The following is a 26,171-nucleotide window of genomic DNA, read 5'->3' as shown; positions in this document are numbered from 1 at the left end:
AATCTTCTCCAGTTTACAGTTTAATAGTAGTAGTGATAATCCAACACCCTGTCTCACACCTGTCTTAATTTGAAATGACAATTCTCCCATGAATTTCACATCAGAAGGTGTGCATGTTAAGGTTTCTCTGGCAATGTTTGCTAATTTGGTTTTGACCCCAAATTCTCTGATCTTATCTTGGGGTCTCCCTGTCCACAAAGGTAAAGGATTTTTTGAAAAATGAGAAAACTACATTTTCGCCGTTCAAGCACTCTGTAGCGAATTATTGATTTCAAATTAAGGATTTCTTCAACAGAGGAGCGGCCTTTTTAGAACCCACCCTGGTATTCTCCAAGTTGCTTATCCAGGATACCTTCGATTCTGTTCAGAAGCATCCTGGAGAGGATTTTGTAAGTGAATGGGAGTAGCACACGCCCTTGTAATTGTTAACATTACGTTAGTTCCATTTCTTATGGAGTGGGAGGATCAGCGCTGTTTTCCGATCGTCTGGTAGCTTTTCTGTGTCCCATATTTGCTGGAAAATATGGTGCAGGTCATCCAGGATTTCCAGTTCAGCCTATTTTAACATTTCTCTTGATATCGAGTCTTCTCCACTGGCCTTGTTTTTGAGACATTTTAGGGCTTCTTTTATTCCTTTTCTTGTTTGTGGCATATCTTCTGGTTTCATAGGAGGAGCCAGAAGTTGTGGTTTGTTGGAGGTGGACAGCTGAGGATTTTCTTGAAGTATCTGGCAAATATACTGCAATTTTCTCGATTGTTCAGTCCGATTTTGCCTTGTTCGCTTTTCAAGCTTCTACTTGGAAGTTGGAATCCTCTGAGGTCTTCCGAACAGGTTTGGAAGAAATCCCTGGTGGCTCAGACGATTGAGGCGCTGGCCTTCTGACCCCAACTTGGCAGGTTTGGTCCTGCCTCAGTCCGGTGGTATTTGAAGGTGCTCAAATACGTCAGCATCGTGTCGGTAGCTTTCCTGGCACGTAAAGGAACTCCTGCAGGACTAAATTTCTGCACCTCAGTGTCTCCGAAAACCATAAACAGAAGTTACTGGGACGTAAAGCAAATAACATTTTTGTTATTACTCTTAGTAAAGTTGCATTCTCAAGTGATTGATTGGTCCTGTGGAACATCCCTGATGTGTCATCATAATCATCATCATGATGATTTCTTGACTATGTGACAGGGCACTTTCTAAGTAATATTTAAGGACCTTGAGAAAACTTAGCAACCGGCCTGTAGATTCAATGAACTTCAGAAAGTAGAGAAAATACCAGTCAGATTCTATAAATGATTGCAGATGCGTGTGATTTGTGGGATCGCAGGGTGCAACTCAATTTAATACCACCAGTGACATAACACTTCTTTTCAATACAGCCTATATATCGTGTCAGCCACACGAGGAGCCCCTACGATTTGTCATTTCACACTAATGTGCTAAGGGCGACTAAATAATTTGGTCCCTAATCAGACCACTTAATGCTGGGCAGACAAAAACTCTCTCGCATATCTGTAAGTTACTTATGACATACAAAGCCTGAAGCGAAGTGCTCGAGGTTGAATCAGTTCAATGATAATTACGAGTAGTACAGTAAGTTATCTCGCTTGGCAACACATCACCATAATTTATCTACATTCAAACTAAAGTAATTGCGCAGTAAATACTTTATTCTATTATCTTCCCTTGACATTTTAATTATTTATTACGAAGCTGATGTAAGATGTCATTGATTGAAGAGCTAAAAATTAACAGGATATGCATATATATTTTATATGTGTAATTAATTAGCTGCAATATCTATATTTTTCTTTTGTAGTAGATACAAAAGGTCGTTCTGGATCTCTGGGGACGATATTTGAAGTGTATTTAGCTTATAAAAAGCCACGTCTCCAACGATCATATTCTATTGGAAAGCCAGCATTTCTAGCTATAGCTCGACAACGTAATTTCCATTGCAGCAGACTTTTTCGCAGAGCTAGCATGTCTATCTTATCCCACTACTCCTGACAGGCTTTCGAAAGGCCATTGCTAGTGCGTGGACGTGCATTTCCTAAGGCTCTTTTAAGGAGTTCAAATGCACTAAAGTCCATGGGTGACACATTGGGTGCCTTTACCAGAATGTCGGTTAAAGTAATTGCACGGATTCCAGTTTCAATCTCCGAACAGACGAGTCGAACGAGAAGTTTGGCTTGATGTACCTACATCTGATTTTTCGCTCTCCCGTACGGTGCTGGGATATCTGTGTTGTAAATGGGTGTTAAAACCTCTTACTGATAGTACAGTATGTAGAGTTCACCTTCACATTATTGGCAACACGGTGAATGGTTAACTTGACATTGTAGCAGTGCCCAGCGACGAACATGAACCCCTCAGAAAACTTTCCTGGAATTTTTTTTTTATACAATGTTTGATTTTTAAAATTGTCCCTAGGGCGGTAGTAAATCGACCAGGGTTTGCTACAATCAGTAAGGTCTTGGTCTAATGTCACCACATTTTTTCGTCTGTTCCCTGCCAGATAACTTAGTCCGCATACAGCTTTCTTCCGTTAGTGCGATGTTCCGAAATATGAGACAACAGCTTGTGAACTCTGCGCTTATGCCGCTTTTCTAACTGCAGGTCCTTGATTATGGTGTTAAATGTTGAGACATTCCCAACTTACGTGCCATAGTCCTTTGAGGGTCAGGGTTGCCACCTGAGACAAGGACCTTCACTTTCCTCACCACTTCTGGTGACGGCTCGTGGCTGGTCGTGGATTTACCTGTGCCCCGCCCCCCTCTGGAATTAAGGCCAGTCGGCCTTTGCCTTTTTTATTTAATACAGCACTGATCTCGTTCTTTGACGAAATCACGCTTCTTGCACATTCCTTGTATTGCAGGACAGCTATATTTAGTATCTGAGAGGGCTGTTATGTAGCCCTCCCAGTAAGGGTCAATCCGCTTCGGCATCGTTACAGCTAATATCACACACACAAGTTCTCAGTACTGACGTGAATCATCACTCCGTTTTTTTTTATTTTTATTTTTTTGGCTAGTTCCTTTACGTCACACCGACACAAGATAGGTCTTATGGTGACGATGGGGTAAGAAAGGGCTCTGAGTGGGAAGGAAGCGGCCGTGGAATTTTCAGTATCTCGAAGTAACTTAAATTTCTCGGCCGTTTGTCCTATTATTAACGTGTATTTGTTTCTGTATTACTCGAAACTCGGTTATACGAAGTTGTCGATTTCTCCCTTGAAGCAAAAAATACGAATTTTGTGCAACATTAACTGTGCAATACGCGTTTGTGGTTTGTGAGGAAGAGTCAAGTAGAGAGATTTACAGTATTGCTGGGAGCTAATACGACGGGAACCGAGAAACTAAAAGTTCTTATGATCGGAAGATCGGCGAAACCTCGCCGTTTCTCCGGTGTGAATTAATTGCCGGTCACGCACGAAAGCAACCCCCCAAAGTCGCAGATGACAAGCTCAATTTACGAATCTTGGCTGCCTAGTATTGACGAGAAGTGGACGAAAGGTTAACAGTAACAGAAGAGACTAACGATTTTTTTTTCCAAAGGTGTTAACCGAGTCATGTTTCTTGTTTCACTACTGTATGCTGTCTTCTAAAACGTTAATGAAAAATGAAAACCTACAACCTGTTTTCCAGTCATTGACCGGGTCAGGGATGGAATGAATGAAGCAGATATAGGCTATTAGTACGATGGGGTCGCCACTCCCAAAGTGATTTATTAATGACTGATAGATGCTATGAAATGAGAATGGAGAGCGTTGCTCGAATGAAAGATGACAGGGAAAACCGGATTACCCGGAGAAAATCCTGTCCCGCCTCCGCTTTGTCCAGCACAAATCTCGCATGAAGTGACCGGGATTTGAACCACGGTATCCAGCGGTGAGAGGCCGACGCGCTGCCGTCTTAGCCACGGAGGCTCCCTAAAAAGTTAATATAATGATATAATTAAAGTGATGCCGTAAAATAGAGTTTGTATATTTTTAAATACTGTTAAAATGATGTATTCAGTATAAGCCCGTAGATACACGATTCAATTATTCACTATACATGGTCAAAAAATGTATTCTTTGCATCTCAAAATTTCGATAACTCGAAATAAAATTTAGCTCCCAAGGTGATTCGAAATATCGAGGTTCTACTGTAGTAAAAATCGTTGAGTGTGATGCTATGATGATTGCTGTTGTTTAAGAGGGTCTTATATCTAGATCATAGGCCCCCTAACGGTACGAGGACCGGGCGAGTTGGCCGTGCGCGTAGAGGCGTGCGGCTGTGAGCTTGCATCCGGGAGATAGGGGGTTCGAATCCCACTGTCGGCAGCCCTGAAGATGGTTTTCCGTGGTTTCCCATTTTCACACCAGGCAAATGCTGGGGCTGTACCTTAATTAAGGCCACGGCCGATTCCTTCCAACTCCTCGGCCTTTCCTATCCCATCGTCGCCATAAGACCTATCTGTGTCGGTGCGACGTAAAGCCCCTAGCAAAAAAACGGTACGAGGTGGAACAAAATGACGCGATAATTAAAATTTTAAAATGTATCCACTGATTAGACATACATACATTATCATTATAGACTTATGCCTTTCAGCGTTCAGTCTGCAAGCCTCTGAGAATTTACTAAACGTCGCCACAATCCTCCATTTGCAACTAGTGTTGTGACCTCATTTAGTTCTATACCTCTTATCTTTAAATCATCAGAAACAGAGTCTAACCATCGTCGTCTTGGTCTCCCTCTACTTCTCTTACCCTCCATAGCAGAGTCCATTATTCTCCTCCATTCGCCTCACATGACCCCACCACCGAAGCCGGTTTATGCGTACATCTTCATCCATCGAGTTCATTCCTAAATTAGCATTTGTCTCCTCATTCCGAGTACCCTCTTGCCATTGTTCCCATCTGTTTGTACCAGCAATCATTGTAGCTACTTTCATGTCTGTTACTTCTAACTTGAGTCCACCCAGCTTTCGCTCCCGTAAAGCAAAGTTGGTCTGAAAACAGACCGATGTAAAGATAGTTTCGTCTGGGAGCTGACTTCCTTCTTACAGAATACTGCTGATCGCAACTGCGAACTCACTGCATTTGCTTTACTACACCTTGATTCAATCTCACTATATTACCATCCTGGGAGCACACATAACCTAAATACTTGAAATTATCAACCAGTTCTAGCTTTGTATCACCAATCTGACATTCAATTCTGTTGAATTTCTTACTTACTGACATCAATTTAGTCTTCGAGAGGCTAATTTTGACACCATACTCATTGCACCTATGTTCAAATTCCAAGATATTAGGCTGCACGCTTTCGACAATCTGCCATTAAGACCAAGTCGTCAGCATAGGCCAGACTGCTTACTACATTTCCACCGAACTGAATCCTTCCCTGCCATTTTATACCTTTCGGCAGATGATCCATGTAAACTACGAACAGCAAAGGTCTAACACCTGTAAGTACCCTGAACCAAGAACTCATTCTAGCATCAATTCTCACCGAAGCCCAATTGTCAGCATAAATGCCTTTGATTGATTTTAATAATCAACCTTTAATTCCATTCCACTGATTAGAATTTAAAAGAAACGATTATGAAATATGATCATGAATTTAAAATAATCAGTGGATCTAATTCACAAGCCCCATTTTCTGATAGAATGGTAGAAAATATAGATTAAGGTAGAATAAGACATTGCCTTGAAATGCAGTAATATTTAAAAAGATACATTAGAATATTCAAACAGAAAGTGAAACAGAGTCAATAGAACAAAACGTAGTAAAGACTGATAGGAAATACTACGTCTACACACGAGAAAACAGGCCACTATCCTTCATAAAACGGATGACGAGGACTTGAGTGTGATGCACCCAAATCTTTCGCGATGCTGATGTTCTTTTCCCCATTTTCTAATTGTCATGTTATTGTGTGTGAACTTCCTACAGTTATCAACACATTCCCTTTCTTTTACGACATCTTATCAGCGATGCTGTCTTGACTACTTAACACACTGGTTTGCAATCTACACTGTTCTGAAAACACGAGTTTGAAAATAAGCTTCACATTTTTGTCAGAAGATTCCCAACAAATACGTAACTAACAAAAATCAACACTGGACGTTATAGCCGATACATTTCTCCCAAAAATGTGAAAAAAATACGTCGTAATAACCGATTTTTTAAATGCACTGTCCGGATCCATGGCTAAATGGTTAGCGTGCTGGCCTTTGGGCACAGGTGTCCCGGGTTAGATTCCCAGCAGGGTCGGCATTTTTAACCATAATTGGTTAATTTTGCTGGCACGGGGGCTGGGTGTATGCGTCGTCTTCATCGCCATTTCATCCTCATCACGACGCGCAGGTCGCCTATGGGAGGCATATCAAAAGACCTGCATGTGATGAGCCGAACTTGTCCTCCAACACTCCCGGCACTAAAAGCCATACGCCATTTCAATTTTTTAAATACACTGTTTATATACAGTAGGAATTAGACGGGACCGTTAGACTTCGCTGTTATATCCAAGACGTCCTTAAAAGCGATGTCGGAACAAACCGTTTCGACTATTTTCTTTTTTTTTCTTTTTTTTTCCATTTTTCGGCAATTTACTCGTCACTTGAGGAAATTTTCATTTTGTAGCATTCTACCCCCTTTAGCTGTCAGAATGGACTATCCCAACATTGCAGAGGAAAGGATCTTTTTATTCGCACTTGCTGGAGTGATTTTCTCTCACGATGAATCATCCTGACCTTGATCCATTTATAAAAGCTACTGTGGGACTTCTCGTTGCTTCAATCCAACCCTGCTATCATTGCATAGTGAATGGCGATTGGTACTCATGTTTCTTACGAATGAAGACTTGTAAAAATACCGGAAGTCAAACAATGACAAATATATTATTTTTCAAGTTGTGTGATAGTACAGTAAGTGCAGAAGAGAGTTTTACTGTGCACGATCATGTCGGATGCGATAAATACGTAAAGGTTGTTAAACAACAATCTTTCGACGAATAATTTAGTCTTAAAACGAAAAAATTATGTTAAATAGTTTAGCAGCTTTCGACAGGATCATTTCGTGATGGGTCTCCAGTCCCTTAATAATAATAATAATAATAATAATAATAATAATAATAATAATAATAATAATTGTATGGCCTCAGCTACCGTGTGCAGACATTTCAATTTGACGCCATCTGGCTGTCTGCTCGTCAATTTCGACGTTCCGTTTTAGTCTAGGCCCACTAGATGGCAGACCGAGTAAACCGAAACTCTTTTGGGCGTCTATGGCTGATATTTAATGAATTTTGCCAGGTAAACACCAAATGTGTCACCAGATATCTTTTACATGCTGAACTCGTACGACATGGAGTGTCGAATGGACTTTTTTCTTTAATATAAGGAGCTGAATAAACGAAATGGTCTCTTGCTATCTCTTGGTTAGGTGCACTACTTTTGGACGAGTCGCTCCACACAGGTCAGAACAAAATGTAGCATCCACTGAATTATTTCTCGTATATACCTGTTACAGTTGGCAGCCACTGAGGTACGGGTAGTACCGCGTAATTACGTTCAAGTAACAACTAGTGGGTGTGGGATGTTGTGAAAATTGCAACTCAATGCATCACTCGTGGTGCAGTGACAGTTTCTGACCGACTGCGGAAAGAAGTGGCGAACTAACTCACTGCTCATCCATCATGCCTTGTACGCCTCATTAAAGCGCTGTTGTTGGTTACAACGACTTTGCAGGTGCTGTTCGATATTCCAACCAGCCTCCGGGCTAAATACATTGAGCATTAATGAACCTCCTAACGCCTCAAACATTGATATCTGTATTACTCAATATCCATTCGAACATAAGGAAAACCCACCACTGAAAATGATAGTTCTACACTGAATTTAAGCAACCACTGTGCGAAATCAGCCCTCAACTTACTTCCAACTGATTTTTTTCATCATCAGTTTTCGAATGGAATGAAAGTATATTTAAAATAAATTAAGACTACACTACTCTGCTTACATAGTAATGGTTAAGAATACTACGACGATAGCATCGCCGGTCACAAAATAAAGATTTGTAACTTGTTTAAGCATAATGAAACAGCATACACTACTGTTTTAACCTTCGAAGTATACGTAGCCTGATAAGATAACTGTTCTGAGGGTTGTTGCTCAACCACAACTAATTACAGCAATTTAACGATAGCGACATTCTACTACTTGGACATTGCCGAGAGTTGTAAGACATGATTACAGACTACGGGTTTTTTTCTCTTTTATATCGTGCGACTGCACCTTGCTTTCAGCTGTTCTAGAGAACTGCAAGTTTCGCACGGGCGTATTAAAACTGTAAAAGAGGGAGTAATTTTAAAGCTAAAATTGTTCAGTATTTTTGAAGAAATTAGTCTTTATTATGATCTCATGATTTGCAGGATATTCATGTTCAGATTTAACATTCCTATATCTTTCTTCTGTACCACGTCCAGTTTCTCTCTTCCGAGATATGTTCAGTTATGTCTTAGACCTACAAGATTAAAATATTTCGATTAGTTTCAACCTGAAGACTAACATTCGTGTGGAAAGATTTTTTTCTCTCACGAGACTACAGTTCCTCATTTTATTAAAATTACTATGAAATGTTTAAACTTTAACAGAGAGCATATTATATGTGTTTCTTGGAGAAATACTGCTTACTTGTTCTGCAATTTTGATGCCAAATTAAGCCATTTCAAACTTAACAAAATTTTAAGTTTCCGAACACACTTTCGCACCATATCACGGGTTATTTATATGTAGAGTATATGTAAATTCTGCTTATATTGCATTACGTGTTTCACAGAGCGAGTTGGCCACGCGATTAGGGGCGCACAGCAATGAACTTTCATTCGGGGGATAGTGGGTTCGAACCCCACTGTCGGCAGCCCTGAAGGTAGTTTTCCGTGGTTTCCCTTTATCACACCAGCCAAATGTTGTGGCTGTACATCAGTTAATGCCATAGCCTCTTCCTTCTCACTCCCAAACTTTTCCTCCCCCATCGTCACCGTAAGACGTCGATGCGACGTAAAACCAATTGTTAAAAATTAAAAACACATTTCGGGTGAAACATTTAGTGGCGCACGTAAGAAAGTAAATTCCATTTTCGTAATAACGTTGAGATATAAAAATGCTCAATTGATGAAAATCTAATTCGTGACCCACACTTAATCTTACTTAGCCTATTTTATTTGGAATGTAGCTGGGTAATTAATCGTCAGTAGAAGTTCTTATATTAACTTTGAGGAGAAGTAGATCGTCCAAATCGATAGATTAATATGATTAATTTGTTTTACTACTTCTCACCAAGCCGAATGTATAGAAATATAGTACGTTTACATGGGGATTGAGATCGATTTGAGTACACTTACCGTACTGAATACGATCCCCGTTTACATGTAGTAATTGAGTATCGTATTGAATCCGCCAGGCAACATCGACGTATACAGACGATGCAGAGTTGTAGTAAAATCGACATCACCTCTTAGAATTTAAAATCGCCAAATGTAGAAGCCCAGGAGATAACTTGTGGTATTCCAAATGTAATTAGTGCAATAGATAGAACGCACATTCCAATTTTACCCCCAATAGAACGTTATCGTGATTTTTTTAATCGCCAGGGCTGGCCGTCTTATAATATGATTGCAGTTGCTGATCATTTATTTATATTTACTGGCTTATTATATTTGTTATTTCGACAGAACTTTAATGATGATGATTTTGTCAGAACAAACATGGAGTGTGTGCGCTGCCGTTTTCAATACGATCCTAGAACGATCCGCGTTTACATGGAACTCAATTCGAACCGAGTACGATACGATCCCGGATTTTACCGTATCGACCTTGAGACTCAATCCGAACTGAGTCCCCGTTTACATGGCGTTTTCAATACGGGAAGTGTACTCAGATCGATCTGAATCCTGCAAGTAAACGTACCGATTGCATAGTGAGGAGGTATGTCCGTCCACAGAACTTATTGTTATCTGAACTAAGTACATAATGCATGTTTTGTATGTTTGTAATCGAACACGTAAATGCAAGAATGCTTTCAATGTAGTGTTTATGTATTCATTACAGCAGCGAGACTATCATTTCACTCTCAATACGAACAATATAAGCTATTTTTCATTTCAAAAATCTCGCATACATTGGCTGCAATTCGAACCGTAACCACCTTTGTGAGAAGCCGAGTAAAAACCGCGTTCATTTATAATCTCCTGATATTTGTGCTACACTTTCGCTCTGCTACCGTTCAATTCAATGATATGTAGGCTCTGATATTTTCAATACGTCTGACTGTCCGTCATTGAAATTCAAGGTCACTATTGATGAGAGCCAGGGAAATAAACTCATTCGCACTATGCTTGCTGCAATCAGTGGAAAACAATGGAAGACAGGAGACACACACACACACACACACACACACACACACACACACACACACACACACACACACACACACACACACACACACACACACACACACACACACACCAAGACGCTTCAAGTCTCCTTCGTTCAATTTCGCGCAATATTCGCTAGTATTTCTTAAGCTAAATTTGCAGTTTTAGAACAGCGTTAACTCTGCCAAACGGAGTGACCGGGCGTGTTGAAGAGCTACGGCTACGGAACCAAACTCTTCATTCGGGAGATGGTGGGTTCGAACCCTACAGTGGATGCCCTGAGGACGGTTCTCCGTGGTTTCCCACTTTCACTTCCAGGAAACTTCCTGGAGAGTTCCTATCAATAGGCCACAGTAGTTTCCCTCCACCTTACCCAATTTCATTCACTTCATCTTCATTAGCTCCTCAACTGAATTTTGCGTCAGCAACTGCATCTGACCGTAAAAATATGCCATATAAATTCATCTCGCTTCATTTCCGACCGCGTATCAGGATATGGGACTACGGGGCAGACACATACAACACCACAAGTCTGCTACGTAGTATTTTATGTTTTTAAAGAGAAAATTTGAATTCACTATACCCTCACAGAATGTAGATTTTTTTTTACAATTTGCTTTACGTCCCACCGACACAGACAGGTCTTATTGCGACGATGGGTCAGAAAAGGGCTAGGGGTAGGAAGGAAGCGGCCGTGGCCTTGATTAAAGTACAGTCCCAGCATCAGCCTGGTGTGAATACGGAAAACCATCTTCAGGGCTGCCGACAGTGGGTTTCGAACCCAATATATCTCTGATGCAAGCTCACAGCTGCACGCCCCTAACCACACGGACAACTCGCCCGGTGTGAATGTAGAGACTAATGCATTAAAGAATTACGAGCACTATACACTAATTTAATTACGCCAAAGAGCCACCAACTCTCCAGTGTCTATAGCTTAGTTTCCCAAATAAAATAGATGTTGGGGGAGTTCACGCAATTTAAGGGGTTCGCCAAACATTCCCACCAATAGCAGATCATTATGACTTCATCTCGATTAGACGAGATGTTCTCAGTTGTTTGGCAGGAAGTACCATCCTCAATCTTAATAACTCTTAAATGGCATAATAAATTTGGGGATATTAGATGGAATAATGTTACAGAACATCGCAGGCAATTAGATCTTTGCCAGCCAGAGAAGTGTGCTGTGGCAGAACATGCCATACATAATGACTATCATTTTTGATGCAACTTCTGTCATTTATAGAGAGAAACATTTTATACCTAGAATCATTCGTCAGGCGATAGAAATTGCTAAACACCCGAATAATTTTAACGAAGGTGACGGCGTAGACCATGGCTATTCTCCGTACTAAACTCAACGTCTTTCTCCTTTACTCTGGAGGCCCTGGAATGAACTATATTTCTAACAGGGTCTCTATCTTTAGTCTCGTTACTATGGAGTGACGGTTGCCAATACGTTATTTGTTACTGCTCTGAAGACGATCCTGGCCAGCAGATTATTAACACTACACTACGCGATCTAATAGCCTCAAATTAAGTATTATTATCCTCAGTCTCTTGTAAAGACAAGACTTGAGTTCTATGCCAGACGGAAGGAACAAACTAGCGGACACACGCCTATGTATTAAGGCTTTATGTGAATGAATAGTGACGGGAGGTTAAAACCACCATCAGACAAAGAAGTAATTAATGCATCTAAACAATGACTTTAAAAATAAAAAATGCGGCACTATTAGTGAATGTTTAATTACAGTTTTGATAATTGTGTTGGATTTACGTTCCACTAAGTACTTTTACGGCTTTGGAGACGCCAAGGTGCCAGAATTTAGTCCCGAGGCTGACTTATCAGAGCACTTTCAAATACCACCGGACTGAGCCAGGATCGAACCTCCCAAGTTCGAGTCAAGCGTGCGCCTCAATCGTTTGAGCCACCCAGCCCGGCAATTACAGTCTTCTTTTCAATTAAAATAAACAATTTCAATATGTTAAGTCTTAGTGAGTCATATTTTTGGGGAGGAGATCTTAAGATAGGACTATATACCGTAACTTAGGGAATTTAGATTAATTTAAGGTTGTTAATATTATGCGTATCTATATGAAGTTGTAGGGAGTCCGCTGTCTAATTTCGTTTGTTTTGCCAATTTTTCAGATATTTATCCGTTTTAGGTCAGCTCAATACCGAATCGGTGGTTTTTATTTTTCGTGTTTGTATCCTTTCCTACCGTTTTTTCCCCACACCTGTGGGGTCGCGGGTGCGAACTGCGTCGCACATGTGGATTTGGTCCCTATTTAGGGCCGGATGCCCTTCCTGACGCCAACCCTATATGGAGGGATGTAATCACTATTGCGTGTTTCTGTGGTGGTTCGTAGTGTGGTACGTTGTTTGAATATGGAGAGGAAAGTGTTGAGACGGATACCAACACCAAGTCCCCGAGACAGAAGAGTTAATCAGAAGCGATTAAAATCCCCGACTCGGCTGGGAATCGAACCCAACGAGTCGGGTCTCGTTTGTCAATGTATATCATGCATTATTTTCGAGACATGGCCGTTTCAAATGCCGAACGAATTAGGAGAATCTTAACACACTGCAAATGTGATTCGTGGGAATAGTGGTGGGATGTACAACTGTGCAACACAAATTAGAGGAAACTGGAAGAGATTCGATCTTGCAAACAATGAGGGTATCTGCGAAAGAAGGTCACGAATGGCGTGAACATTTAAGGCTCCCTAGAAATCTTAACACAGTGGGGTCGAAAGAGAACAAGAATCGACTAAGAGAGACCGGACAAGATAGCTGAAAGCGAGGAGGATGACACCTGTAAGCAATGTCAAGCTAAGCTGGAGGATTCATGGTTGCTAACCCATGGAGGGTAACTCCATTCTGTCACCTTTTGCATCAGCAGGGTATACCGTGGATATATTCTACTCAGTGGCGGTGGGCTCTCAGGAGCACGTGAACACCAAATTCTAACGCATATTCACGCATTCATGGATAATTCAAAATCGTTTCCTTTGTTTCTGCCCGATTTCATCAATCGATTTAAAGTATTCGACTTATATTGAAGCTCCGTTACAATTATAGCTGTTCGTTTGGACTGACAATGCAGTGAGCACAATGGAGACTCTTTTGCTATTTGCTTTACGTCGCACCGACACAGATAGGTCTTATGGCGACGATGGGATAGGAAAGGCCTAGGAGTTGGAAGGAAGCGGCCGTGGCCTTAAGGTACAGCCCCAGCATTTTCCTGGTGTGAAAATGGGAAACAACGGAAAACTATCTTCAGGGCTGCCGACAGTGGGGTTCGAACCCACTATCTCCCGGATGCAAGCTCACAGCCGCGTGCTGGAGATTTTGCTACGAGCCTTAATACTATACGCATGCGCATGGAGATGCCGTCAATGTTTATGCAGATGTATCTCTGTAAGCGAGGAGCACAGTAAGATGTGCCTTTCAGTCTACAACTACCCTCAAACAAGTGATAGTATTACAGTTGACCACAAGGGTCCGCCACCTCCCCTATTACTGTTTGCCACAGCTCTCAGAAGTTACTACTGCAGAATATATCGCTAGTAGGTAATTCTTAACAAGGTTCGTAATCACGGGAAGAGGTTTGCTTTACATTGTGGGTAGGGAATCGTTTCAGTTGCAATTAATTTGAAGAGACCTACTGGTAACTATGGTAATTGCACGCACAACTTACATGCTTGTCATAATTAGGTGAACTTCGTGCTATGTAAATCCAAGAATAGTGTTCGCATCTTTTAATATATTCGCTACAATACAGCATTGTAGCAAAGTTTCTGTGACTATAATTTTTACCGAGATGAGTACTGAACCTGTCTACTGCCATTCAGCTCGGCAGTCGTAGTTTTAGTTTTACTGTACACTCAGTGAATAGTCTCGGAAAAATGCATCCTCGGTTATAGGGTTCTACCAAATGATGAGTGGAGGAATAACCGTACAAGGAACTTTTAGTAAAATCATTTAAGTAAATTCTACTTCGGTATATTTGAGACGTGAACATACATCTGATTCTACCAGCACCGAACAGAGGATCAGTGGTGCGAATGCCCGACAGTAACATAGCGTAATCTGAAACAAATGTTTTAGGACAGGCATTACAGTTATTTCCACAGCTTTGAAAGATAGCGAAATTGGCGATAAGCATTCGTTCGAATATCGAAATCTTCCTTGCGATAGAAAAAACACAGGCAAACGAATGTCGGGCGTTTCCTAACGTGGTTACGACACGTAGTCAGGCCACTATGATGTAACTGAAGTACCAAGAAGTGACGTACAAGCAAGCCATCCCAGAACAATTAGATAACGTAATGCATTACGGACAGGAACTACAGTGACAATTTCGATGGCGCTTATCAATCATTTGCCAAGTACGGCACCTGTTATTTTCCTTTAAAAATTGTCATGACACCCCTCTCACCTAGATATTGCGCATGCTGTCATCTCTCTCTTGACATGCAGCTTCCATCGAACCTTTCTTTCTCTCCCATAATTGGCTTCGTCGCACCGACACGGATAGGTCTTATGGCGACGACGGCATAGGAAAGGCCTAGGAGTGGGAAGGAAGTGGCCGAGGCTTTAAGGTACATCCCCAGCCTTTCCCTGGTGTGAAAATGGGAAGCACGGAAAACCATTTTCAGGGCTGCCAACAGTGGAGTTCGAACCCACTATCTCCCGGATGCAAGCTCACTGCTGCGTGCTCGCTAACCGCACGGCCAACTCGCCCGATTACCACCGAAGATGCTGGGGTATTGGTTGTGCTCAGTAATGACATTCCGAGTAAAGCTAGTGCATTATTTAAATGTGCGAATGTCATTAAATATAATGACAATGTGATATATGTCTATGTTTTCGTGTATGTCCACAGTATTCGTATACACCGGACTTCATTAAACATATAATCTAACGAACAGAGCATTTATGTTTAGTGCAGTTTCGGATAATGGTAGTTGGTTAAATGCACAAATTTTACTATACGGAATTAATAGAATAGCACGTCATTTGTTTACATGCATGAACAATATATTGCCATCTACACCACTTTAGGAATTTTACTGATAATATTAAATAATTAATTTATTAGAATTTATAAACTACAGTAGTAATGTTTGTACATGAAGCTGCTTTGTCTGTCAGACAAACTCGTTTGTTTTGTTCTGTTTCATTTTGTCAAACTTTGTATGCTGTTCGTTCAATTTTCTTTTGTAACTGGAAGTAATCTCTGTAAAAGGCAATAAATAAATAAATAAATAAATAAAATGTGAATATTAAAAAAGGTGGTACTCATAGGGCCGGTTGTGCTATAATAGCTCTTTCTGGCCCAGTGAGGAAAGCAATGGCAAATTACCTCCAACGTTGGTTTTTGCGGTTTTCCTAGAACCGTAAAATTTTTAGTAGTGCTATTTGGGGATCCAACCAGCCTCCGGCCAGACGACCTTACAGACATTACTGACGGAGATACGGGATTGCATCACATGCAAATATATTAGACTGCATATTCCACGAACTTATTTTCGAATAACACAAAAATTATATTTTAAAAAAATCGTTACTTTAAGGAACATTTTGCTTTAACCGAATAAAATCTCTAAAAATATTGAACTATAATGTTATGTTAGAAATAAGTTTATGGTAGAATAGTAATAATCGTAATTTCTTTACGTCCCACGAACTACTTTTACCGTATCCGGAGACGCCAAGGTGCCGGAATTTAGTCCCACTGGAGTTCTACGCGCCAGTAAATCTAGCGCCACGAGGCTGACCTATTTGAGCACTGAGCTAGGTCCGAACCTGCCAAGCTGAGATCAAAAGACCAGTGCCTCAACCGTCTGAGCCACTCAGCCCGGCATTGATACCAGATTTTCGCCGTATTCATTACATGTTAAAAACAAACAATTTGTTAGTAAGTTGTGAGCCCTGTCATCGAAATTGTCTTTGAGTGTCACGTAATAGTGCCGGGCTGAGTAGCTCAGACGGTAGTACAGCGTCAGCCTTCTGAGGCTGACTTTATGGGTTCCATCGTGGCTCAGTCCCGTGGTATTTGAAAGCGAGATGTAAATTCAATCAACCAACCATCATAGATCGACATTTACGACTGCCGTCCAGTGCACAGATTCTCCATCAGTTATCTAGTCTGTTCTTAACTCATTTCACAGAGCTTTGAAATTTATCAAACATTCCCCTTGATAATTTCTTCGATTTTCTAATTCCTCTTACTAGAAATGAATATTTTCCCCTATTTGTTCCTTTTTGAGTTCCAACTTTATCTTCACTTCAAGAGCGCCTCTCAAGCTTATTTGTCTGTTAATGTCACCCCACACCAGCTCTCCACCGACACATCAGAACATACCACTTAGTCCAGGAGCTCATCTCTTTACTCCCAAGTCTTCACTCAGCTCAACGCTAATTTTCGTAACGCTGCTTTTTTGCCGGAAATAACGCAGAAAAAAAATCCATCGTGTTGCTTTCCTTTCAATCTTTTCACACAGCTGACCTCCCGAGGGTGAGTGGACCACGTTCCAGCCCTCGTACGACTTTCAAATTTCGTGGCAGAGCCGGGAATCGAACCCGGGCCTCCAGGAGTGACAGCTAATCACACTAACCGCTACATCACAGAGGCGAACCCAACTTAAGTGCGGCAATAATATTTTCAGACTGATTCAATACTATACAATAAAACTTTCACCAAGGGAACAATATTACACATGTATTACAATTAAATAGAGGTACATTGTGATTATACAATTAAACATCATTTAGCACTTGACTACACACTAAGAAACTAACAGATACTAAAGTGACTGCGAGACTGACGAATGCGAACGGCAAGCGGGTGAATCATACCTCAGCGTCCACGGCCGAGGCAAAATATATATATCTCCTACCCTTCATCGTAGCACATGCAAGGTCCCCGCTACTTGTGGCGCTGTACAAATCAGTTAGCCGCGACGAATGACATTTTGTGCGTATTTCCGCTAATAATTTTGTTAATAATTAAAGAAAATAAAGGAAAAAATCAGCTGATAAAACAACAGGGTTTGCACAATGTTTTTAATAATTCATAATTCCTAGCTTCAACCGGCTAAAATCGAATAGAAATATGTTTTCTCGACAAATTGAGGGAGCGACTGTCCCCCTCCTCCCCCCCACCCCTAATCACCGCTACTGCGTCAAGACAGAAATTAAAACTTTAGTACTTTTCCGCTAGTTGAAAGTTACAGTCTGAACTTTCACCCCGTTTACCATCATCTGATGAATATCTCACAACATTGTCGAGGTGTTATTGCAGTCACTCACAATTCTTTCCACTCCCTATCTTGTGTTATTATCCAATTACATTTTGTTCTGGTACAAGTATATCTGTAATATTTAGCCCCAAGCGTGATTGGATTCTCAAGAACTCCGTGATCAGCTGTCATAGACGACCTTGGGGTCGCTGAAGAGTCATGGAAGTGAGGTAGTTTCCCGTTGCTTTCCTCATTGTGTCAAGTTTACATTACATATTAGTATACAAAACCCACTGAATACACGCAGCAACAGACATCAAGGGCGAGATTTTCTTGCTATTCGTAACAGGGACTGGATACGCAAGGAATGGCGTAACTACTGTAGTATTGATCACAGCTTGGCTATTCATATTGTCAACTCAAAGGATGAGAGACTGGCTGGTAAATTACAAGTAAGTGGGATTTAATTATTTCTTCATTTAAAAGAATATAACCATTATGTTTTGTTATATATGAACATTCTTATTAACTGACCGGCAGCCATGAGTTTGATTATTACACTGCCAGCTCTGTGTTGTACCATATGTTTTTAACCTCTGGCAACACGATTAGGTGTTTTTTCTAACTCAGCCATGATGAACACTCATATTTTCACTCTTGTTTTTATGTTTGAACATTCTGATTGACGGACTGGTAACAATGATATCCTAATGATTTTAATTATTTCACTACCAGCACTGTATTGTACTTTGTTCTTATCCTCTGTCTCAACTCGATTGTGTTTTTTTCTCTTAGCCGTGTTGTAACATACTATGTTTTTTCACACTAGTTTTAAGCCTATTTTCATTTTCTAAATATAAATGTTGACTCTTAGGGTGCCATATTATGTTAAGGACACTAGGTTCAGGGGCCTGACCTAACTTTAGGCTAAGATTTATTTTCGACTGATGATGCTTACGACTGTTAAGCGAAACATATTCCATCTTACAACGCCTGTTGTAATGTTTATTTCCTGAATATAAGGAAAGGTAAGTATTGGAAAGGTGGTAACTATTATTCTTGTTTTAATGTTCATATTTAATGGCTGGTAAATGTAACGAACATGTAGACTACTGTTCTACGGTGCGATGCCCTTCCTGACGTTAACTCCACGTAGAGGTGCGCGCGTGTGCGTGTGCTGGGATCAACATTAACACAGTCGCAGATACAAGCATTAACCAGAGGCGATTCAAATCCCCATCCCAGCCGGAAATCCAACCCAGGACCTCAGAACCGAAGATTTCAACCACGACCATACAGCCAAGAAGCAGGACATCAGTAAAAAAAATTAAATAGTTTTAAGCTGGGTAAAATAGTAATTAACCACCCAGGAATTCTTTCTTGATAATTTTATTGGCTTTACTAATTACTTTTACGGTTTTCGGAGATGCCGAGGTGCCGGAATTTAGTCCCGCAGGAGTTCTTTTACGTGCCAGTAAATTTACCGACAAGAGGCAGACGTATCTGAGCACCTTCAAATACCACCGGACTGAGCCAGGATCGAACCTGCCAAGTTGGGGTCAGAAGGCCAGCGCCTCAACCGTCTGAGCTACTCAATTCGGCAAGTGGGTTTATAATGCGAAACGTATTTCAACCTGTCGCTGAAGGGCTGAGATGTCAAGATAGCATAATCATATTACCGCTTTGTCTTAAAAGTGACGCATTTAAACCACTTTCTTCCGGACTTCTGAATGAATATCTCTGATCCCTCACGCAGCGTAGGCGAGAGAGCTTGACCCGACCTGTCAAGAATGCTACAAAATTACGATAGAACGGATGATTTACGTGATTTTAGAACGTAGTTATCTGACGAAGAGTTAACTAACTTGCCATGAATAACAGGAAGTAATATGGTCCGTTATATAACAACAATCATCTGATGAGACTAATGACAAAACTTACCATTCTACTAATTAGTGAATGGTCTAATCCAGCGATTAAAGGATAACTTAATTATCGCGTGAAAAGCAGAACAGTCGGGAAATGCATTTGAGTGGCAATCGAAAGGAAATTTTTTTCCCTGGAACAGAGTCTCGTTTTTCGAAGGATAAGCACTTTCCATCCTCACATTATTTCTCTAGGTAATGCAGAGTTTTGGTTGACTTTTCTCCTATCTTTCCTAATTCGAATTATTAACCTTGGAAAAGGGCTGCAGGCATTTTTATCTTCGAACAGAACAGATGGTGTTGTTTAAAGGGGCCTAATATTTCGGTCATAGGCCCCTGATGATACGAATAAGAGGAAATGTAATGACAATTTAAAAGTCCGAAACTCATCCACTGGCCAGAATTTCAAACATGATGAAGAACGAATAGGAACACTTCACTAGTTTACGGTGTTTCATAGTACAGCGTACACATTTCCAATGTACTGGATATTTAAAATTCCATACTGTCTCAAAACTGTGGTAACATCAAAATTTTGTGTTCATGGATAGATAATATAATTTCTATTTTGTGCTGAATGATGGCAATTTTACTAGCATCTGAGCTTTTTCTTATTGAATTTTAATCACTCTACGTAACAAATTTTTCTTTCCGCATGGATAAATCAAAACGTAATGTATAATCAGCCCAATGATGGACACGTTTCAGTTGGCCAACTGTGATTTGAACCGTTCCACGTGTTCCCGTTTTTCATTTTCTTGTAACTTCCATCAGAAATGTTAGTAACTGTTCACAAATTCTTACGGAAAGCTGTGATGACAAACGTTTTGTTCAATTACCAGTTAATTGGACACAGCCATTTCACCGGCATCTTAAAGAAGTTTTATGTTGACATTTCTTAGCAGGCAAAGTACAGTGTCCCCCCCTGCTACGAAAAACTTAAATTCAAGCAATTTCGTCAATTAAGACGAAAGTTGAAGAGCTAAAGAGCCCGGAAAGTTTTCAAATTTTAAGACTTGGATACCTCTATCAAACTAAAAAAAAAAAAAAAAAAAGCGAAAATCACATCCGCCCTAAATGCAGTTCCCAAAAAACCACCTAAAATCGCTTGTTATTTTACTCTTCTTTTAGATTCAAATTCTGACCAAATTAACTTATTTACACAATTCTTTCTGTAATGCTTTGATTGGTTTAATACCCTCAGGCACTTTTGTTTTGTTGAAAAAATGTACACACCGAATGTAGTTATGAGGCCTTACATGAAACTCTGTATCGACTTACATTAGCGCTCCTAGTGGTAGAAAAAGGCAAACTGCTAGTCTAATCGACCGGATAAGGAAAGGATTGCAATCGTTTTGAATGAAGAATATATTCTCATACTTTATTATACTGTATTTACCTAGAATTCGTAGTTCATATCCCCAGGATGTTTTTAACATTGAATAGCTTGCCTGAAGGGCTAGAACTGGATTTTTTCCTCACCCGAGATCTTGAGAAGATCTACAGAAATCCTGTAATAGTAGCCACACTTTACATGCATGTAGATAATATGTACAATATGATAGTCTATTACAAGGGCTGTTGCTGATGAGTGTTCGTAGCATATTTAATAACATGTTAACTATGCTGTAACCCGGGGAAGAAAATACGTTAAAACTGCCAACACACCATGCAGTCATCTGGAATTGTGCAGGCTTGAGTAGGTTCAAGTAAGTGCATTATCGGCACAATGGGCTGGATTCCTAGAGATAGACTACGAGCTGGACTGGTCCGGCTCGCTTCATTGCGTCTGACGAGTAGTAATTGAGAGAAGAATGCCGTGGTATCAATTGATTTGGTCCGTTGGCTACAAGAGACGTTGTGGGGAGGGGACTGGGTTGGATCACTGCACTGGTAAGGCATGAAGGGAAAATATGACTGGTAAAGTTTATCTCTAGTAACAATTTATTGAAGAAAGAGTTCACAGACTATGTTCTATAAGTATACACTTGCACGGTCTTACAAATTCACTCCAATATTGATATCGGAAGTTTGTGAGAAGGTGGCATTGGTAATAATGTATTCCAAAGAACGTTTATTCAGAATATATACACTTATGTTCATAAAAACCAGAATACCTTCCAATCTCTAGTCTTTCAAGGTGTTCTGTTTTTCATGAACATGAGTGTATTTTTACAAGTTGTTTAACGTCGCACCGACACAGATAGGTCTTACAGTGACAATGGGAAACAAAAGGGCTAGGAGTGGCAAGGAAACGGCCGTGGCCTTAAGGTACTTGCCTGGTGTGAAAATATGAAACCACGGAAAACAATGTTCAGGACTGCCGACAATGGGGTTAAAATCTACTACCTTCCGAATACCGGATCCCGGCTGCAGTTAAGCGACTGCAGCTATCAAGCTTTTAGTTTTATGTGACCCTCGATATAGTGATCAAATACCACTAGGCTGAAAGGAGATCGAACCAATCAATTTTATCTCACAGGGCCTGAGCTCCACCGTATGAGCTACTCAGCCCAGCAGACCTCCAATTTTACCAAGTATTTAACTTCTAAGATTGCAAATGCTTTGACGGAAGTTATAAGCCTCTGTTACCACGACAATAACGACAATAAGACAATAACGATATCCCACTTGTTACTCCCCCTGGCTGCTTTTAATCATTTTACAAACGGACATTTCATTTTGATTAAGATGGTGATGGTTTAAAAGGGCCTAACGGCTAGGTCATCGGCCGCTAACGGTACGAGGTACAACGACATAAAACAATAATTAAAATTCCAAAATGTATCCACTGACTAAAATATAAAACGAATGGTGAAAAAATTACCATGAATCCAAAACAATCAGTGGATTCAATGTACAGTGCCCTCTTTTCTGAGATGATGCTTCTTAATAGAAAAGGGTGCAAAATCCAGGTCACCGGCTCCTCTTGATAGTACTAATCACAGGTAACTTGGACTCATGGTGTTTCTCACTTAGTGGTAGGCTACTAATCAGAGGCATTCCTTCCTATGTCACCGTTTATAGGGGCAAGTCATTTAATTTCATAATCTGCGCCGAAGAATTTCAAGTACCGGGTGAGTTGGTCGTGGGGTTGGGAGCGCGCAGTTGTGAGCTAGCATCCGGGAGATAGTGGGTTCGAACCACACTGTCGACAGCCCTGAAGATGGTTTTCCGTGGTTTCCCATTTTCACACAAGGCAAATGCTCGGGCTATATCTTAAGGCCAAGGCCACTTCCTTCCGACTCTTAGCCCTTTCCTGGCCCATCATCGTGGTAAGATTCATCTGTGTCGCCGCGACGTAAAGCAAATTGAAAAAAAGAAAGCTGTTATTTCTGTGTGCGAGTACTCGCAAACAGAATTCAACGCAGTATATTGGAAGGGATAGTGTTTGTTATGCCATGTTACTCAGACTTGTAACGCTTGGGTGTGCTTGTGCCCGAAATGAATATTCAGCTCTGTAACCATAAATGATTAGCATGCATGTGGTACTGGACCACGTTCAGTGTTGATTAGCTACTTGTTACAATTCTGTTCCTAAATGTTTGTTGCATAATACTAGCAACTGATAGGACATACTGTAGGTCGAAGCGGGATCAATCCAGATGAGCCTGAGCAAACACTACAGCCTTTCAAGCGGAAGTGATGGCTATCACAATATGTCCTGAATAAAATCTGAAAATGAGCTTTAGGAATAAGAACATTTTCATGTTTACGGACAGCCAAGCGTCCATTATGGCACTAGAAACAGTCCGGATAATATCCAGAATTGTCTGGTATTGCCATTCACTTCTCCTGAAGCTCTCAAAGTACAACATTGTCAAAATAACATGGGTACCAGAGCATGCAGGTATAGAAGAAAATGAAAAGGCAAGATAAACTGGCTAGGAAAGGACAAGCACATTTTGTAGGCCCAAAACCTGTATGCGGGACAAGCCCGGCACTACATAGGAAAATGGGTAAAAAAGAAACAAATGGAGAACTGGAAAAACACTCCAGGATGCAGGCTCGCGAAGGAACTGATAAAAGGACCAAACAAGAAGCATACTAAAGAACTGTTGAAACTCAGCAGGGAAAATATAAGATGGGTAGCAGAACTTGACAGGACACTGCCTTCTGAAAAAAACACCTACATAGAATTAGAGTAATAGGAAACAATGTATGTAGGAAATGCAATGAAGCAGAGGAATCAACCGAACACGTACTTTTCGAATGTCATGCACTGGGTAGAATCAGACTACCAGGTGAAGAGAGGAAAAAGACCAGAAGACCCAATAAGAACAACCTGCAGCTTTGTGAAGGGATCAGGTATATCTAGGTGGATATGAAGGAAAAACATGGTAGCAAAACATCTTAGAGATCGACGCTACTTAGGAACTAATATTTAGAGGCCCCATGAAGAAAGAAGGTCGAGTCGGATTATCGCAAATAGTAGAGGAAAAGTATTTTGTTTGGAGTACTAGATTGGAAACTTTTACCTTAAAACTGGGTATAATTCCGCATAGAATACGTCACGTTACTCCTACAAAGCTATTTTGAAATATTATCTGAACACTAGGAACATACCTTCTCTTAACCATACATTTTACTGTCTTGGTAGGAATGTATAGCCGGGCTGAGTGGCTCAGACGGTTGAGGCGCCGCCCTTCTGACCCCAACTTGACAGGTTCGATCCTGGCTCAGTCCGTGGTATTTGAAGATGCTCAAATACGTCAGCCTCGTGTCGGTAGATTTACTGGCACGTAAAAGAACACCTGCGGGATGAAATTCCGGCACCTCGGCTTCTCCGAAAGCCATAAATGTAGTGTAACGTAAAGCAAATAAAATTATGTTAAGAATCTACTCTGTGCATATCGAACGAGCTCTAAGTACAAGGTGATCCAAAAGTCTTGTCAACATTTGACGAGGCAACACTTCACGGAATATTGGACGTGAAGAGATAAATGATACAAATGATTGGCATGACATGGCATTTTATTGACACAAAAAAGCACAGAACATGACCAACAGATGGCGCTGGACAGCAACAAGTCAGTGATAACGCACGAGACCCGTGTACGTTATAAAAGGATGTGTGTGAGAGAATGCGTCAGGTGCACCTGCAATCGCGGTATGTTGACGTTACCAGAAAATACACTATTACTGAAGCTTTATTGTAATTTATTATGGTGTCAAAATCTCATGTCATGCCACTCATGTGTGTGTCAATTATTACCTCTCCACCTCCGATATTCCATGATTTATTGCCTCGTCAAATGTCGACGGACTTTTGGGTCGACCTGTAAGTATCTTCATTGTCTTAACGCCATTGCTCATTTTAAATTTTGTAGCAGCAGTGTTAGGCGCGTAGTCAGCAGTCATTTTCTATCTCATTTACATAGCTAGACTTTCATTACTTGGAGAATTTCATGAACAAGCATCGTTCTACCGTTATCCGATTTATCATAGTAGACACAGGCTATAATTATTTGTAGTTAAAATGTTCTGAAAACTTTAGAACTGCGCAATAGTTTTTGAAAAACGAAAATTAAGACTACCTAATTACAATAGCCTGCAGCATATACCCGAAATATGACAAATATGTGAGAACGTATCAGGACCATAAAATATCTGAATTAAAGCATTTATTGTCAGGAAGTATTTTCTTACAAGTACTTAAGTAGACAGAAAGAGAAAACAGCAGCATAACAAGATTTATTTCGATTACAGCAGTAAACCACAGATATGATTCAAAATATCAACTCACTGGCGTTATTTTAAGGATGAAGTCTAGTATAAGGTATCTGAGTACTCCTCCGACGATGAATGTATTGCATTATCCTATGTGTAAGCGGAACTGAACCAAACCAAACCCCATGGCACTACAGCCCTTGAGGTGCCTTGGCCTACCAACCGACCGCTGCTCAGCCCGAAGGCCTGCAGATTACGAGGTGTCGTGTGGTCAGCACGACGAATCCTCTCGGCCGTTATTCTTGACTTTCTAGACCGGGGTAAGCGGAACTAGGTAACCATATTAAGATTTTAAAACAATATAAGATCATCAATGTACTTACAGAGCTGGGAAAACCACCGAAATATTAAAGCTTAGGGGTTGGATGTTAATGGAAGAATAGTATCGTAAATTACACCTTCAGTTCTCACGACCTTGGGAGAGAGAGTAAAAAGCTAGACAAGAATGGTTGCAGGGAAATATTCAGGATGTTTCAGAAATCATAGCAAGGTAAATATTCAATGTAATACGTAATTATAAGTTTAATGTAACATGTTTAATTAATTCGTTTAGCATTAAGAAAAAGGAATTTCAAGCTTTTTCTCTCCGCTTCATGTCCAGTTTTTGTTAACTCCATGCTGAACGAGTTTACCGAACCGTGACTGCTAGATGAGACATCTGACGTACGCCCTTGTTTGTGATTCTCGCATAATGTGTCGTGGCGTACATTGCATGGGAAGTGAAAGGAAAATAGGTCAATATTCCACCGAGAGATAAAAACGTCTACCGAGGCTTTTTTCTTCCCTCATTCGGCGGGAACATGTGCCGTTTTTCACAAGATACTTCAGCTTGAGTGTCACAGAGGAAGTAA

Source organism: Anabrus simplex, chromosome 4, assembly GCF_040414725.1.
Source record: "Anabrus simplex isolate iqAnaSimp1 chromosome 4, ASM4041472v1, whole genome shotgun sequence".
In the NCBI taxonomy this organism is placed as follows: Eukaryota; Metazoa; Arthropoda; class Insecta; order Orthoptera; family Tettigoniidae; genus Anabrus; species Anabrus simplex.
Note: the sequence above shows the minus strand (reverse complement) of the source record.